The following is a 16,122-nucleotide window of genomic DNA, read 5'->3' as shown; positions in this document are numbered from 1 at the left end:
CCAGGGACCATACATCATTAACTAACATTTTTCATGCATTTGAGTGACATACAGCACACAGATGGAAAATACCAAACTTCACGATAATTGCTGTATGTGATACTAGTTCTTCCAGCAAAGTGTAAATAGTGAGACAGAGAAAAGTAATTTCCAGTGTTATTCTTAGAAATTGTGTCACTTTCCTTCAGTTTGTGAAAGGAAAATTATATGCTCTTGCCAGAAAAGAAAGGAAAAATAATGAAGCTCAGGGTCTATTGGCAAAGGGCATGGGGTTAGAAGAGATCAACTAGGAGAGGACTTAGTGAAGCACGCTGTAGCTTTACTAAGAAGTGCGATGCTGGTATACCATGAATTGAAAATGATCAAACAAAATACAGAAACACAGGCAGAAACTCATCTGCTAGAGACAGAATGGTAAACCTAATAGATCTGCTTATGCTGTTCATGTATCAATGCAATTTTCTATTAGCAATGAGGAGAAAACAGAAAGGTATTACTTCTGTTATGCTGAGGGTCACATCTGCACATGCAACAGGACCTTTCAAAATTTGCTGCACCTCAACTGAATGTCAAAAGCATGGGGAGAATTATTTCCAACAGAATGTCACCTGTCAGCATTTAGAACATCCCATCTTTTAATTTTAAAATTCCTTTCTTTTGTTAAATGTGTACATCTCTTGTGATGCACAAATGCATTGTTTTTAATTAAGTCATTTTTTGTGATCCACATTAAACATATTCAGGGTTTTGTTTTTTTTTTTCTGAGTCCTTCAAAGTATTTGATTCACCTGGGGCAGATTTCTTAAACTAAATTCAAACCTAGAGGTCATCACAACTAGAACATTCCCAGGGGATCTCAGCTCCTCTTCCAGGCTTCCCAAATGGCTAGTAATTAGCTGTTGCAGTGATCATCAATCACATCTTCTAAACGCCATTTGGTGCTTGGATTATGACAGACCCTATGAATTATTAACTAACCTCCCTGCCAGTTAAAGCTGAGAATACTCACATACTGCATTACAGCCGGCACTGTTATTGAGGTGATAAGCTGTGCAGGTATTGCTTTTCCTCCTGTCCTGGGTGTTTTGCCTGTATGAATTGCACATTTCAGGGTCAGAAATAATTTTTTCTTTGGTATGTTGGACTGACAGAAATAAAAACATGAAGAGTGAAACCTTTCACTTGAAGTAATTACAGTTCTGTGGACCTTTAGGAATACATAATTATCTGATACGGTGACCAGTACAAGAGAATCCTGGCAATATGTTTGGTTATGCAGAAAAAACCCCAAAGCTGATTGTTCACTATCATCTGCTTCAGAAATCTATAAGGACCATACACTGATGTCTCTCCTCTGGGAACCTAGTAAAGCCAGTCAATTTATCCAGAGATTTTCTCACTTAAACTGCCTCAGGGAATTCAAACATAAGCAAACATAATTGCAACATAGGGGCAATGGTGTGTTTTTAATTTAAAACTCATCTCATCCTTAGAAGGTCCAACAGACTTAGAGAGGAAGGTGTATCTTAAGCAAGCAGACTAGAAAAGCCCTTTGGGCGTTTTTCTACTTCAAGACTAAAGGGTAACTTCAAAAGGACTTAATTGATGTAATTTTTTACCGCAGTTTTCCTCTCTTTCTTCTCAGTTTCCCAGGCAAAACCTTTCCTTCATTCTAAGCCTTACTACATGTGATCAAAATTCATGTTCGTGTGCTGGGAAAGGCAGGAGACCTTACTCTTTCACCAACTTTGCTCTTTTTCTCTGTCATCTGAAAAGACTTAAGTGCATGCTTAATTTTTTTATGTGTGAATCATTAATAAACTGATGTATATGCACAATAAACAAGTGCATGGTGGATTGGAATAAAGTTTCACTAAAGCAAGGGTTAACAGCTCTAATAACTATTATTAGGCATTTTCCAGAATCTTGGAGTTGCTTCCTAGCTCATTTCCATAATGGAAAACTCCCGCTGAAGACAAACACTCTTAACCTGCGAGACACATAGCTTAAAGATGTAACAGGTTAAATCATAAGGTCAAGCTTAGCTTAAAGTTAAGCCATTTTTGAAAATGGAGCTGCTTAGTATTCAGCTCTGTAGAAGTCCCTTGGATAAATTTCCTGGTGTCTGTAGACTTTTGATGTTTGTGGAGCAGTTTTTCAAGAACCTTGACCTGTGACTTAGGCTTGTAAGAGATTTTTAACTGTCTCATCCAGTATCTTCTAATGGAAAAATGTGAACTCTAATCATGCACACAAAATGTGTTTGGTGTTTGCAGATGGTTTAATCTGCTGTGTGTGAAGGACTTCCTTATTTATATACCAGATAAAATATTGGTCCTGTTGAAATCAATATCAAATTTCCATTGACTTGAGCCATTTCACCATGTTGAGTACAGCTGTCAAAAATAGATGTAGTTTCTGTAATATGCCACGGATCACATTGAATACATAGTTTATATAATCCTTTCTCTCTCAAGTTTCTGACAAGTTCCAACGGTCCTTTATGTTCCTTGAGATCACCTTCTGAGCATGGCCAAACGTACTGTGGTCTGCATACTTTGGTATCTGTGGATGTTTCAAAAACTTCACCTCTCTCTTTTATCTGAAAACTTGATCTCTTAAGCATTCTCAGAGGACATCCATCTGGTAGATTAAACTTGACACAAAACCGAGCTGATGGTAGTATCTTCCTGTGATTAGAATAGTCCAGGGTGTGTGAAACATTTGTTTAACTCCTTTTCCAGCCTTTGCTAACTACCAGCTAAGAAATGGAGTATTCAAAAATAAAATGGTGGTGCCATCTCTCCTCCCAAAGGTACTTCACTTTGCATGGAATTATTAAATACTCATAGGCACAAAAGAGAACATTAGTCTAGATAGTCAGGCTATTGGGAAGAAGGGAGGCCAGTGATAAATTTAATTAAAAAAAAAAAAAACAACAAAAAAACCCCCAGAAAAAAGCAGTGAAATATGTGCAGATATAGGGTTAGAACTCAAGATTCCCAATACACAGGCAAATATATCGATTACAGAGTTTCTGTCTGTGCAAGATGTATTTTATGTGTGTGATCTTACTTTCTTTCAGTGTTTAACTATCCTGTACAAGGTGGAAGAGCATCAATAAGGGAGTGCATTGAAAACTGTCTTCATCCTCAGATTCTCCTAGATGCTGTTGTTTGTGCCCAGAGAAGTTAAAAGTTCATTAAGTAAAGTTCATTAAGCAAAGGAAACAACTGAACCCAGACCTCCTACTTCCTTTCTCAGCACTCAAGCTAATGGAAGATGGGACAGGTGATAGCACCAGCAGCTCCTCCACTCCATCTGCCTGTCGAAGAACAGGATCCTCTCCTCCCATATTGCATTCAAGCATCTAATTCCTGAAGGAAGTTTCAGCCCTGTGAATCTCTGGCAGTGTCTCCCAGCGAGTCCTAAAATGGCAAGATTAAAACCACAGCATTTCTGTGTGACTGTCACTAACTGGCTCTTTGCTTAGCCTGCTAGCTGCCTTAGGTGCTAGAAGAACCCTGATTTCTTGTACGGGAAACCTAGGTTATAGCTTATATATCAGGTATGGCAGTACCTAACTGTAGTCACAAATTGTCTTTTGAGAGAGTATTTCTGAAGCCTAAATTTAAGTATTATTTTTCAATTCTTGACAGCACATCAGAACACTTCTGTGCAGTGTCTCTCCCGTACGATTTTCTTGCTAGCCTAGTTCTCAACATATTTTACATCAAAACACATCCCCTGTCTGGTTCTCTGTGAAAGCTGATTTTGTTACCACATACCAAGTAGTGCAGCTTTCAACATTAGACGTTACCACTTAAGCTTTTGATCTTGTCTTTGGTCTCTTTTCTGCTTTAGAAATATCCACATTTTATGCTGCTATAGTAAATAAACACTAGCTTCTGAAAAGTGTTAGTCCAGCAGTAAGTACATTTACTTTACTGTTATGGTATCAGAAGATCCTGCAAAAAGAAATCTGAAATGCTCATAAATAAATTAGATTAAAATGAATCTCAAAAGTTGTTCAGTTTTTGATTGGGAGGCCCCATAATCTACTGAATATGATTAGTCTAAATTTTATTGACTTCCAATGTGTTCAGTTGGATATTCCTCACCATTTTACTTTTTTGGGGCTACACCGTGCTCCATTCACCATTGTAAGACCTCAAAACAAGTGCAATAGTGGTACAGTGGGATAACTCATGTTAGAAACACACGGGTGGCATTCAGCTGAGTAAATGTAGACTCTTACAATGTAGACATTTACAGCTGAACAAGACACCCGCTGGTCCTGTTACAGTCAACGGGGAGAAACAGGCATTTCTAGGATGCAACTCAGCTTATGCTAACGTAGGCATCTAAAATAGGTTAGATGAATCATAGAATAAAAGTGCCTATTTCTGGTTCCCTTTACACTCAGTGAAGAGAGTGACTAGCTCAGATGCAGACGTTCACATAGTAGACATCTAAAGATAGGTGAGATGAACAACCCAAGATGTCTTTCCATATCCCTTAAAAAGGTCTGGTCCAGGAACAAAATGTCTAAGAATTCTTTTCATCTAACACTAGCCTCTTCCAATGTACCAGCCCTCTGAATACTTTATTTGGTAACCTCTTCCTAAAGACACTTTGCAGATGTCCAGATCGTGACTGATACTCACCACAGGCAAGTTTTTGATTGCTTTTCCTGTGTCACAATGCTGAGATCATGTGTATGTGTATCAATTTTGTGTACCAATTAAGTGAATGTGTTGTGTACCTGATCAATGCTTCCGTAAACAAACAGAAAAACTGTAACAGATCACCACAGAAGGAGAAAAAGGCAGTAGATAGCTAAGTGAATCAAGGTTGATATTAAAGCAACAAGAAGGCTAAACCACTACATTTGGAACTGCCCATCCATGGATATAATTGCAGCAGGCAAAGTGAGGAGAAATGCTGCAAAAAGTAGTATAATGACTACAGACCTGCAAGGCAGCAGAGAACTCCAAAAGCTAATATTCCTTCAGCCACACAGCTTCTGCTTATCATAATGGCTGTTGTCCACACTGACAAACCCACCTGTTTCTTTTTGCTTGGTGCCACCATCCTACTGCCAGTACGGATGGCCACAATAGTGGATGCCATCACTAGCAGAAATACCTCCTAGCTCGGTAATAGGCTGTATAAACCTTTGAATTTACTTGTTTACTGATAATTATATGTGTGTCACCATTTGGAAAGTTCTGCTTTGTGCTACTCTATGCGTGTGTTTGTTTATCTCAGTAATATAAATAATATGGAGTTTTAATTTTCCATTTTAATCATAATGGTATTATACCAGCTACAACATTTCAGCCTAATCATACACCAATATAGCTGTTTATTACACCCTCCCTGCAACAGTGAAATCTCTTTTTTTATTTGTTTCTGTGGTCTAACCTACACCAAGTGGTTTGCCACAGTCGACTGGTTTGTGCTTATAAAATTTGGTAGATTTGCTATCCAAATACTAACCAGATCTTTGCTCTTACATTTTAAGAAAGTTAAACTTTCAACTGAAGTCTTTCCCCTGAAGTGTCCTGTAGTTCTTCAGTCCACCTTCTGAAGGTCTGGATCACTATGTTTCCCTGGGAATCTGACAAGGATGCAAAAAAAGAGCTGTCTGAGAACCTTCTCTCAGCATTTTATACCCCTATTTTCTCAAGGAGTAGCTACATATTCTCCTTATGGAACATAGTACCTCGGAAGCAAAGTCAGGCAATATTCTAATGTTTTCACCCCCGTGTTAGACCACGGTGGTTTTGTAGTTAAGATTAAATAAATTAGTTGGGAATATGGCAGTTGTATAGCAAAACCAAAACCAACCAAACAAAAAAGCGCAACAAATGGAAGAACATTTAGGGGTATGCAATAAATTCAAGCACTGCCCTCTCTTTATAAAAAGGACTTTCTTCACATCCATCTGATCTTCTTTGCATATTCACATCTCAAACATAATATCCTGGCCTCAGATTGATAGAAGCTGGAGTATCTCCAAAGTCTGAAGCAGTAGCGTCTCACTTATTGTTTAACCCTTGGATATTTATATCCATGTGCTATATCATTTATAGAATCTCTTATTCATCTAGAGTGTTGTTTTTCAGTAGGTCAGATGTCAGATTTAACTTGCCAGTCGTAATGGGGTTTCTGCAGAGATGCAGAGTAAGGGCTTTTTGTTCATCATTGTGTTTTGCACTATTAAGTTCTCACCACTGAGTTAGAGTTCACCTTGAGAGCTGTCTTCTGAAATGTATAATGAAGAGTTAACCACTATAAAAGTTGCCACCTTGCAATCTACAAAGGGCTGTTCCTGAAATGGCTGATCCAAAAGCAAGTTCAGCAGTGGCAGATAACATTTACTATACGTTAAACATAGACTTGTATTGATTTTGAGCAATATTGAGCATAGTCTATATAAGTCTCAAACCGATATTAAAATGCTTTCTGACACTGTGCATTAAATGAATGCAAGATGTAAAAGGGAAGGTGAGCACTGTGAGCACCTCTCAATTGAGAGGCATGCTCAGCAGAAAGCTTGTTTGGCATAACCCTCATCCAAGACGACTCCAAACAGTTTCATCCAGAGCTTCTCTTCAAGCGATCACATCTGAGCATCTGACTTCCTGAACTTGTGAACTGGAAATTTAACCTAATTCAATCTTGCTCCGACTGGTGAAGATCGTGCTGGTACGGGCTGTGGGCAGGCCAGCAGCCCCGCTATTTGCGGCAGTCCCCAGGACAACTGGCATGCCGCGGAGGATTCCACCGCCCCCCAGAAGAAGCCGGCAATGCAAGCCTCTGTCTTTCTGAAGTCAGTTTCATTTACTGTATTGTTGTACCCACAACGGCCAAAATTATTGGCTCCAATCCTGCCAACACCCGTGTTTAACTACACACATGCGAGCTGCACTACCGAGTTCAATAGGACTATTCTCGAGCGTAAAATAATATCCTTGTCTCCAGTTTGGGAACTAGCTGAAACCATCTATTTAGAGGGGCACTGCCGGGCTAAAATAATGCGTCTATTTAAAACGCTGCCTTTGCCCGGGCCCGCACCGCTGACGGGGGTGGGTGCGGGGGTGCTTCGGCGAGTGCTCGGCTTTCCCCGGCCGGGGCGGGCAGGGGGGCGGCCGTCACCGCCGCTGAGGAGGCTCCCGGCGGGCCGGGACCCGCCCGGCTCCCCGCAAGGGCCGGCTGTCAGGCGCGGCGCGGGCAGGGAAACCGGGACCCGCCACAGCCCGCAGGTCCCCCGGCGGGGCGCGGGGGCGATTCTACCGCGGTTTTCGCCCAGGTGGCGGAGGGAGGGAGGGAGGGAGGGAGGGAGGTGGGTGGGCAGCCGCCCCCGGCGGAGGACGTCTGTGGCTGGCCCCTTCCCCCGGCGGTGGCGCGGGGCGATGCCCAAGATGGAGCCCGCTCGCCGCCCCGCGACACCTCAGGTGTGAGGGACCCGCGCGGCTGTACCTCCGCCCCGCCCCGCCCTCGCCCGCTGGCCGCGCGCGCCCCGGCGCAGCTCGCGCAGACGCGCGCCTTCCCCGCCCCCCCGCACCCCCCCCACCCCCCCCCGCGGCGGGAGCGCGCCCCGCGGTGCGACGGGGGCGGGGGTGCCGGGGAGGTGATAGGCGCGGGAGCGCGCCTGCCTGGGCTCTTCTCGCTGTGCCGGCGAGCGGGCAGGAGGAAGGGGAGGGAGAGCGCGGCCGCGGGTCCCGCCGACCCTCTCCCCGCGGAGGGGCTGCAGCTTCCCGTGAGTACCGGCCTGGCCCTCCCCGTCCCCGCGCCACGCTTCAGGCTGCGGGAGCTGCCCCGCCCGCCGCACCGGCAGCCGGTGGCCGCCCCGACGGTGAGGAGCCACCCGCCCGCACCGCCTGGGCCGGGGCTCCTCCGTGGGTACGGGCGGGCGGGGCGCAGCGCGGGCTGGTCGCCGGGGCGCGGAGACCTTGTGCGGGCGACGCCGGCAGCCGCTTGATGAGGAGGCACCTGGTGAGGCCGCCCGGTGCGGCGGCGGCCGCTGCGGGGGGCTTTGTTGCGGCGGCCGGTGGGGACCTCCCGGGGGCGGGCGGGCCGGCTATAGCGCGTCGCAGCCGCGGAGCGTCGGAGCCGGGCCCGGGCCCGGTCGGAGACGCTCCGCGGCTGCGACGCGCCCACGTCCCTCAGCGGGTAGGTCGCCATTTCGTGCGCTGGCCGGCGGGGGCGAGGGCCCGGCGGGGGCGGTGGCGGGCGGCGTGTGCGGGAGGGAGCTGTCTGTGCTGAAGCGCCGGGATCCGCGTTTCGCCTTTTACACGTTTATTTATCAGCTGCTGCGCTTTTTTTTATTTAATTCCACCCCCCCACCCCGCCACCCCCCCTCCTTTCTGCGCTTTGCTTCCTGCGGCGAGCCGCAACGCCGGTTTTGTTTAGGTATTAAAATAGCTGGAATGTGGCTGGATCCCGAGCTGTTCCTATTTGCCCTTGTTCTGCTTCCTCTCTCTTGATGGCGATTAACGCAGAAAATTGCCACCAAGTCTCAGCAGCAAAGACGCCTGCTCTTCCCTTAAAAAAGTAATCGCTAACTAAACCTTCAGCAACCGCTGAACTCGGCATAGATGGGTTAGTTTTGAAGTCTGAAATGTGTTTAAACCAAGGCTTCGGAGTCTTAAGTGTAAACAGTACCTGATTAATAATGGCAAGCTGTTTAAATATTTACGATCATAGTGTGTTTCAGCACAGTCAGTACGGCTGCTGATATTGACAAGTAATCTGTGAAAGGAATACTGCTTCTTGGCTGTCTGTATAGTTAGGTAAAACAATGGAAAATGTGATATGTAATTCTGCAATGGGACCTATAGATCATGATACAGCGTTCTTTTATCCATAAGGTCCAGCTTTTCGTCGTTTAAAGAAGCCAATGTTAACCACCTGGGTTTCTGTTTTTCTAATTTTCCCTGTCTTTGTATATTTCTTTATTTCTGAGTATTAAAATAAATTTTGATTCTTAATTAAGTATATTACAGAAAAGGTAGATGAAACCTGAAAACTTGATTGTGTGTAACAGGTGCGCTATTAATAATTTCAGCTTCTTCCATAATTTAATATAATAGATGTGGTAATTTATGGATAGTGGTTATATGGGACTGTGCGTAGAATAAGTCACTGTACAACATCAGAAGGCACCTGGACTTTAAGTTTTGAGAGCAGCGTATATACCAGGAGATGCATCTTTGGTATAGTGCTATATATATATACCAATATATATATGCTGGTATTCTTTGGCAAAGAATTGGCTGGAAAGAGAAGGATACTGTAGTATTACAGACTATCTCAAAGGACCTACAAGTCAGAAACCTGACATGCAGGTGCAGCATATTTATAATATTTGTCTAACCTGTTTGTTATTGCCACTTGTATGATTACACCTCAGACATTTGTTAAGTTGATGGTTGTCCTTAGTTTTGAATAGGAATTGCACAGCAAGTGACCAGAGTTGCTAAAAAGCTTGATACTAAAGTCTGTAAAAGTTACTTGAATTTCAAAGTACTGTGAAATTCACTTGGGTGTCTAAAATTAGTTCTCAGACTGTATCAATACGGAATTGGGAAGGTGTTGTATTGTGAGAGTATTGAATGTAGAGAAGCAAAACCAGAAAACTACTTGACGTTGACAGAACTCAGGATCCATTGAATGAATTCACATTCTGGATTGTGCAAAGGCAACGTAGCTCAGGGAAAACTGTACCGCTGTGTGACTACATCAGATGATGGGGTACTGTGTACCAGCTGGTGTTAATGATGGAGCTAAAACCCTCTTCACAACTTGCAGAATAAATCCACGATTAATTATACTCATATTGGTATCTTAGTTCTGTAGTCTTACTGGTCATGGTAAAAATACTCAAAAGTCATAATGTTCAAGGTGAATGAGATCACCAGAATATGAGCCTTAGTTATCGTTCCTTATCTTCTTGCAGCAAGCATAATATAGAGCATGTATACCACAGCTTGTTTGATAAGAAGGGTTGTAATCAGAAAATTTGGCTTTTTAAAATGGTCTTTATTTTCAGAAAACGAAATAACAAATCCAGTAGATGCTTACTGTTACCTTCTGTTAGTTTGTTGTGCTTTGGTGTTTCTCTCTGGTACTCTGCCATCACTCTGGTGGTGGCAGAAGCTTTAGTAACCAAGTTACAGTTTTGGAGGGTTAATGAAGTGTGTCTCTGACAGATTTTATTGGTTTGAGGATTCCAATTTCAAGTCCGGAAAAGGTAATGCTAGTCTCCCCATTCTTCCTGCTGTAGGGGAATGACTCTATATGGTATCTGGACATAACATATAATATGTTAAGGGTTTGGGCATATATTATGTTAGTAGATTATTGCACAGCTCAAATAACTCAATCAGCCTAAAAATTAGATCTCTTTTGCCTGCGGCTGTGGAATTGCTGTTAGTCTGTAGTTTCATTCATTTCTCCCAAATCACCTTGAACTCTGATTACTTTACCTTCTAGTGTATTGAAATAGTACAGTAAAGCTGGGCTATTCAGTGTTCACTGGATATGTTACTATTGTTACGTGTTATGAACAGAGTTGGTAAAACGGGAAGCCATACAGAGAAAGTGTATCTGCGTAATGTAAGCTGAGGGAATAATGTAGGAGGTTGTCTGCTGGGCAATATGCAATGAATTTGATTTTGCCTTTCTGAGTGGGCTGATAGTATTCAAAAAATTCAGTTATACTTTCTATGCAGTGATAATCTGTTGCATTTTAAATCGGTAAGTATGTGTATTGCCTATTAAGTTTAGTATTAAAGATACTGTAACTTACGCATTTATTAATAGTCTTGTAAATATAATATTAAGGGAATTTGTAAAGAGTTAATCTCCAATAAGATTAACATGATGCACCATAAGTTTTGTCCTGCCATTTGTTAACCAGGAAAGGATAGTTGCAAGCTAGCTTTATTGCTAGCTTCTGAGCTTATTCTGAGCTACTGGAGGCTGGCTGAGCTTTCAGTTATTTACCTCAATAGAAAACTGAAAGGGAAAAAGTGAACAAAGGAGGTCTGTTTTGCCTGTCCCACTTGCTGGGCTGTTGTCTTTGCCCTTTTCAGTGAAGGAGGGGGTAGAGCTGGGTCAAAGTTGAAGAACACTGAAAAGGAATTCAAGTCTTATATTGAAATCTGAATGATAGCTTAGTTTGAGTACCGAATGCATTTGTTTGAATTGATTTTTTTTCTATCTGTGGCAGCTTTAACTGACAGATGGTGATGGACTGGCATATAGACTGCTAGAAGGTACAGCTAGATATGTGTTTAGACCCCGATTAAGATGCTCAGTAAACAAGTACATATCTGATGAGACTTTCAGTACTGGAGATACTGATGCTAGACACTGTGCGACACACTAGACATTTGATTGTGTGAATTAAGGGCAGACCTTTGCAGCTGGCATACATTCAGACTTACTTGTCTGGCCTAATTGCATTGCAAATACTCCTCTGGATTGCTCTTTAGCTTCTCCCTTCTAGTAAATGTTGAATAAGTACAGAAATGTTCATCTGGATCCTCTATTAGCTGTTGTTAAGAAGCTTTCAATTTTTTTTTCTTTTGCTCTATGAATCAGGATAAATGTATCTTAGTATTCATTTTGTGAATACACTGTTTTCCTACACTGTTTCAGTTTTGAAATGGCTCAATTCATAATGTCATTACAGCTTTCCCCTTGTTAACTTTTTAGCATGGAAGCGTAACAGCTTGAATTATAAAATGTTTCTGTAAGAGCTCACAGTACCCCCATTCTACTTTAAGCAACTAAACTTTATATAAAAAGCAGCATTTCACGCAGAGCATCTCAGATGCACAAAAATAGCCAAGCAAGGAAAAAAAGAGCCAGTTCAGCTTATGTAGACGTGATAACTTTAAAAAACAGCCACATTAGAAAGGAACTAGCTGTCTAAATCATCAACTAAATCAGACAGAATCAGTACAAACGTAGTCTCTCTGAATTCTGTAAATACTCATGTAAGACTGCTGAATTTGGATGTATCTCAGTGGGAATACAGTTGTCCTAATACTTCGTCTGCACCGTTAGGTATATATGACCTTTTAATTTCCTCTGGTTTAAAGTAAATTGTTACTGTTTAACAGCTTGTCTGAGGAAAACATCCATAACTTCCTGGTTGTATGAGTTAGTCTTTGGCCACTAATTAGGCTTTTCCAGACAGCTACCCAAAATATTAACATACCATTTTCCTTTACACTGTTATCTCAGTGAGGAGCTTACAGTGTTTATACATATTTTCTTTGTCTTTCTGATGTGTGACTGTCACTTCTAACTTCCTCTTTTCTGTGTTTTCAGTGTTGTTGCATTTGTCCAACTTGATTCTGAGGGTTCATATAGAGGAGTTGCCTTTACGTTGTCACAATGCTGTAGGGCTCTGTGTGTGTCTGTGTGTACGCAAAGGCATTGTATATAATCAATTAGTGCAAAAGACAGCTTTGTACAAGATTTGGAGTCAGGGAACAGTTCTGCTGGTGGAGAATGATACTATGGAGTTAACTGACCAATGCATAGGCACTGGCTAAGGGAAGTTTTCCTGCTGAATACTGCAATGTGGGCAGGGTAGTAGAAATGAACAAAATTCAAAGAAAGGAGATAATGAATTATGCCAAAAAAAAAAAAAAAATCCATGAGGAGAACCACTGTACAAGGAGAAGGATGAAGAACAAAATGTATTACTGACTTTTGCATGAGAAAGAAGTGGTGGAAGTGAGGGAGTTGGGAACAAAATTTACTGGAAATCTTAAAAGAGAAAAGGCAACAGTCTTGGGGGTTCTGAGTAGAATAGATTGAGAGGGAATGTATATACAACTCATGCATAAAAGTGTGGGATGAAGCAGGGGATAGCTCCTTGGTGTGAGGTGGGAAGTGCAACCAGTCTTGAGGGAGGGAAGAATTTTGAAGAGCATGTCAAAAGCAGGGAAATGCGTTACTTGAAGGGGAGCAGAAAAAGAAAAACGAGAATTTGTCTTACTGTTGGTGAAGGGTTGAGGGATTTTTTGCTAGGAATTATCAAATCAGGCAATTTGAAGGAAAATGTTACATACCCCTGTTATCTTCAAGGCATATTCCCTGACATTTAAAGGGCATTTCAAGAGTATTTAAAAATTCAGTGTTGTTCATCAGTAGGCTTTTACACTACAAGTTACCTTTGGTAACAGGATAGACGTCCTCTTCACTACTACTCCAGTGTTAAAGAAGGGCTAAAAAGTGGGGTTTCCTGCCACTGTTCACCTCTCTATGGGAATCAAAATGCTGGAGGTGCTTGACATGCCTTCTTCATTACAATTTTCAAGTGATACCAGGAAGTGGTAAACTTGGCAGTGGTTATTCGTTTGGTTGGATAAACAGTGACTTGGTTTAATGACGTGGTTACTGCTGCTCATGAGTAGGCTGGAATCTGTAGGTCCCTCCAGCAAACCCTCCCAACCTGTAGACGGATGTTGTAGTATCCGGACAAACTAAATATACAGTAGGAAGCTTAATTCCCTTGAGTTGCTGCTCTTTTCTTGAAGATGAAAGGTGTTTTTTTGGTTTTCAGCTCAGCTGAATTTGGTAGTTTTGTTGCAACTCTTCCATGGCCACAAACAAAGCCTGGTTCTCACCTTGGGTGAGATGAGATGTTAATAGTTTGTGCTAGCCATTTTACTGTTTTTTAATCTGTTCTGTCTAGATATTCTTACTGAAGCTCACAAAAGGGAGCTGTATTTCTTTTCCTTTCCCATCCTTGCAAAACTGTCCAGGATTTGAGTTCAAGCTTACAAAAGGGGAGCTGTGCATAAAAAGAGAAAAGAACAGAAATGGAGTTTTTGCATGCAGTTTTGGTTGGACAAACTGAGGCCTCTAGTCATTCTTGAGTCCTGAAGCAGTAAGTTTTGTGTTCTGGGCCCAGCTGCTGTGAAGAATGGTGTTCTCCATGGATGGTGAGCATTTTCAGTTATGAGCAATGTAATGGTTCCGCTGTGACGAGGTTTTGTTGTTGTTAAATCTGTTCAGGACATAATGGCAACCTGTTTTCCACATTGTGGATTGAGTTCTGAGTAACATTAACAGCTGGAGTTGGGATTGTGATGCATCAGTATTGCAGTGATCAAATCTGGAAGTCGGGAAAACAAGAGCCCTTGTGACTGGAGGTATTGGACGGGGTATGGTCTTTTCACCAGATGTAAAGAAGACCTGCTTCCATTTAACACCATTTCTTATTTATAGTGTATTTCACAGACACCAAAAGATAGGGAATATCTTGGCAATGAAGCTGGAAGGAGGAGCATATGTTCTTGAGGCTGTTGCAGAGAATCCAGTCTTCTGAGCTTCTCTTTCAGTGGCAGGTGCCATTATTCTTCCCTAGGCATAGGTTTGATTAGGCCATGGAACAGATAAGAACTATTATCACTCTTACTGCAATCCAGTCCAATTAATACTGTAAGGGTGTTTGTAACATCAGTGGGTGTGTGAAGGAACCACCCTTCATGTTGGAGCTGTGTGTACCTTAGGTATAATTCAGCTTGCTTTTGTCTACTCATGAGCTGGTTTTTGGTTAGACATCTAAACCAACCAACAAATCTGATGTCAGTGTTCTGCATACCAAGTGTATTTTGAATACTCCTGAAGTTTGTCTGTGTGGTTTATACGTCATCTAATGTCTTTAAAAGCATCACATAATGAAGGAAAGAGGATTCCACCTACTGCTTCTCTGAGATTGAAGGCATAGAGCTGGGAAAAGAGTTTTCTGTAACTTTTTGCTGGATATATAATACAAAGCACATATGGAAGCTGCATGACTGCTCCCCTGTTACATGGGCTAACATGTGGCTGTCACTGGAGCAGCACTAATAACTGGGCTACAGACCCTGGTCCATCCTTATTGGATGTTTTTATCTATATCTATCTTGCATGATATACAAAATCGTAGAAGTTTCTATATTTTACAGCTCTGACACCTTTCATGTGCAAATAGTCTTTTAAATATCTCGTTTTTTCCCTCAAAAGCATTTCATGTATTTATGGAACTTGGAGTCTAGTAGCCAGCATTTCAGTGTATTACAGGGTGTAACATCTTTTCCCAGCCAATATCAAACATCTAATATCAATATAAATTGAAACTTCAGGTGTTATTATAGGGAATTTTGGAAAGTTTTCTGCTTTCTTGTAGTTTGGGCAAAATGAGGAGCATCTTAAATTATCTGCTAGCTATTTCTGCATGATAAAGTTGAGTCACAGAACAGTCGGGGTTGGAAGGGACCTCTGAAGATCCAGTCCAAGCCCCGGCGAAAGCAGGTTCACCTAGAGCAGGTTGCAGAGAGTCACATACATCCAGGTGGGTTTTAAATATCTCCAGAGAAGAATACTCTGCAGCCTCTGTGGACAGCTTGTTCAGAGCTCTGTTACCCTCAAGGTAAAGAAGTTCTTGCCCATGCTCAGTTGAAATTGCCTGTTTCTGTCCATTGCCACTTGTCTTGTCGCTGGGACCCGCTGAAAAGAGCCTGGCCCCATCCTCTTGACATTCGCCCTTAACATATTTTTACACGTTGACAAGATGAAGTATAAGCAATTACATAACTGGAAAGCAAGCCAGCCCAGGTGACTAAAAGCTAAATTATCTGTTAGACCTCGTAGGTGGTAGTTGTATGAAGTACACTTTTAACTTAAAAAAGATAAAACGTGGGAACATACAAAGGTGAGTGTGACCACGAGAGGGCAGACACATTGTTCAATGACTCCAAACCAAAATCCTTAGAAAAAAGACTGCCTGTGGCTGTAAAAATACGGGGGGTAACGACTGAATAAGTAACACAGTATCGATATACAGAATTTCATACACTGAAAAATATAATACTATTTAGTGTTTAAGATGAAAGTAAATATGTCTGCTTAGAACTCCTCTGTGGTTGTGTATTTCTACAGTGGAAGTCACAACAGTTCATCAGATCATGTAGTTTGACTTGTAAATAGTGAGTTGTTAAACTTAACCCATTTACCTTTATATTGAGTCCAGTAATTTTAATTCAAGCATGTTTTCCAGGACCATGTCCATCTTCATTTGAAAATGAAAAATGCACTCCTTTAATA

General features: G+C 42.0%; 1 protein-coding gene across 19 annotated transcripts in view; it reads left to right on the top strand.

Annotated features, from left to right (window-relative positions):
• The first annotated feature begins 7,616 nt into the window (after nucleotides 1-7,616).
• NRCAM (neuronal cell adhesion molecule) overlaps nucleotides 7,617-16,122 on the top strand; it is a 166,010-nt gene continuing 157,504 nt past the window's right edge. For 9 of the 19 annotated variants that reach the window (XM_055808944.1, XM_055808951.1, XM_055808946.1 and 6 more), the window contains exon 1: nucleotides 7,617-7,768. The gene's annotated coding sequence lies outside the window, so the exon portion shown is untranslated. Of the gene's footprint in view, nucleotides 7,769-7,823; nucleotides 8,005-16,122 lie in introns of those variants that run through there. The other 10 variants (XM_055808961.1, XM_055808959.1, XM_055808962.1 and 7 more) reach the window with 3 other exon arrangements.

This window comes from Falco peregrinus, chromosome 6 (assembly GCF_023634155.1).
Source record: "Falco peregrinus isolate bFalPer1 chromosome 6, bFalPer1.pri, whole genome shotgun sequence".
NCBI classification, from domain to species: domain Eukaryota; kingdom Metazoa; phylum Chordata; class Aves; order Falconiformes; family Falconidae; genus Falco; species Falco peregrinus.
Note: the sequence above shows the minus strand (reverse complement) of the source record. Positions and strands in the feature narration are given on the sequence as shown.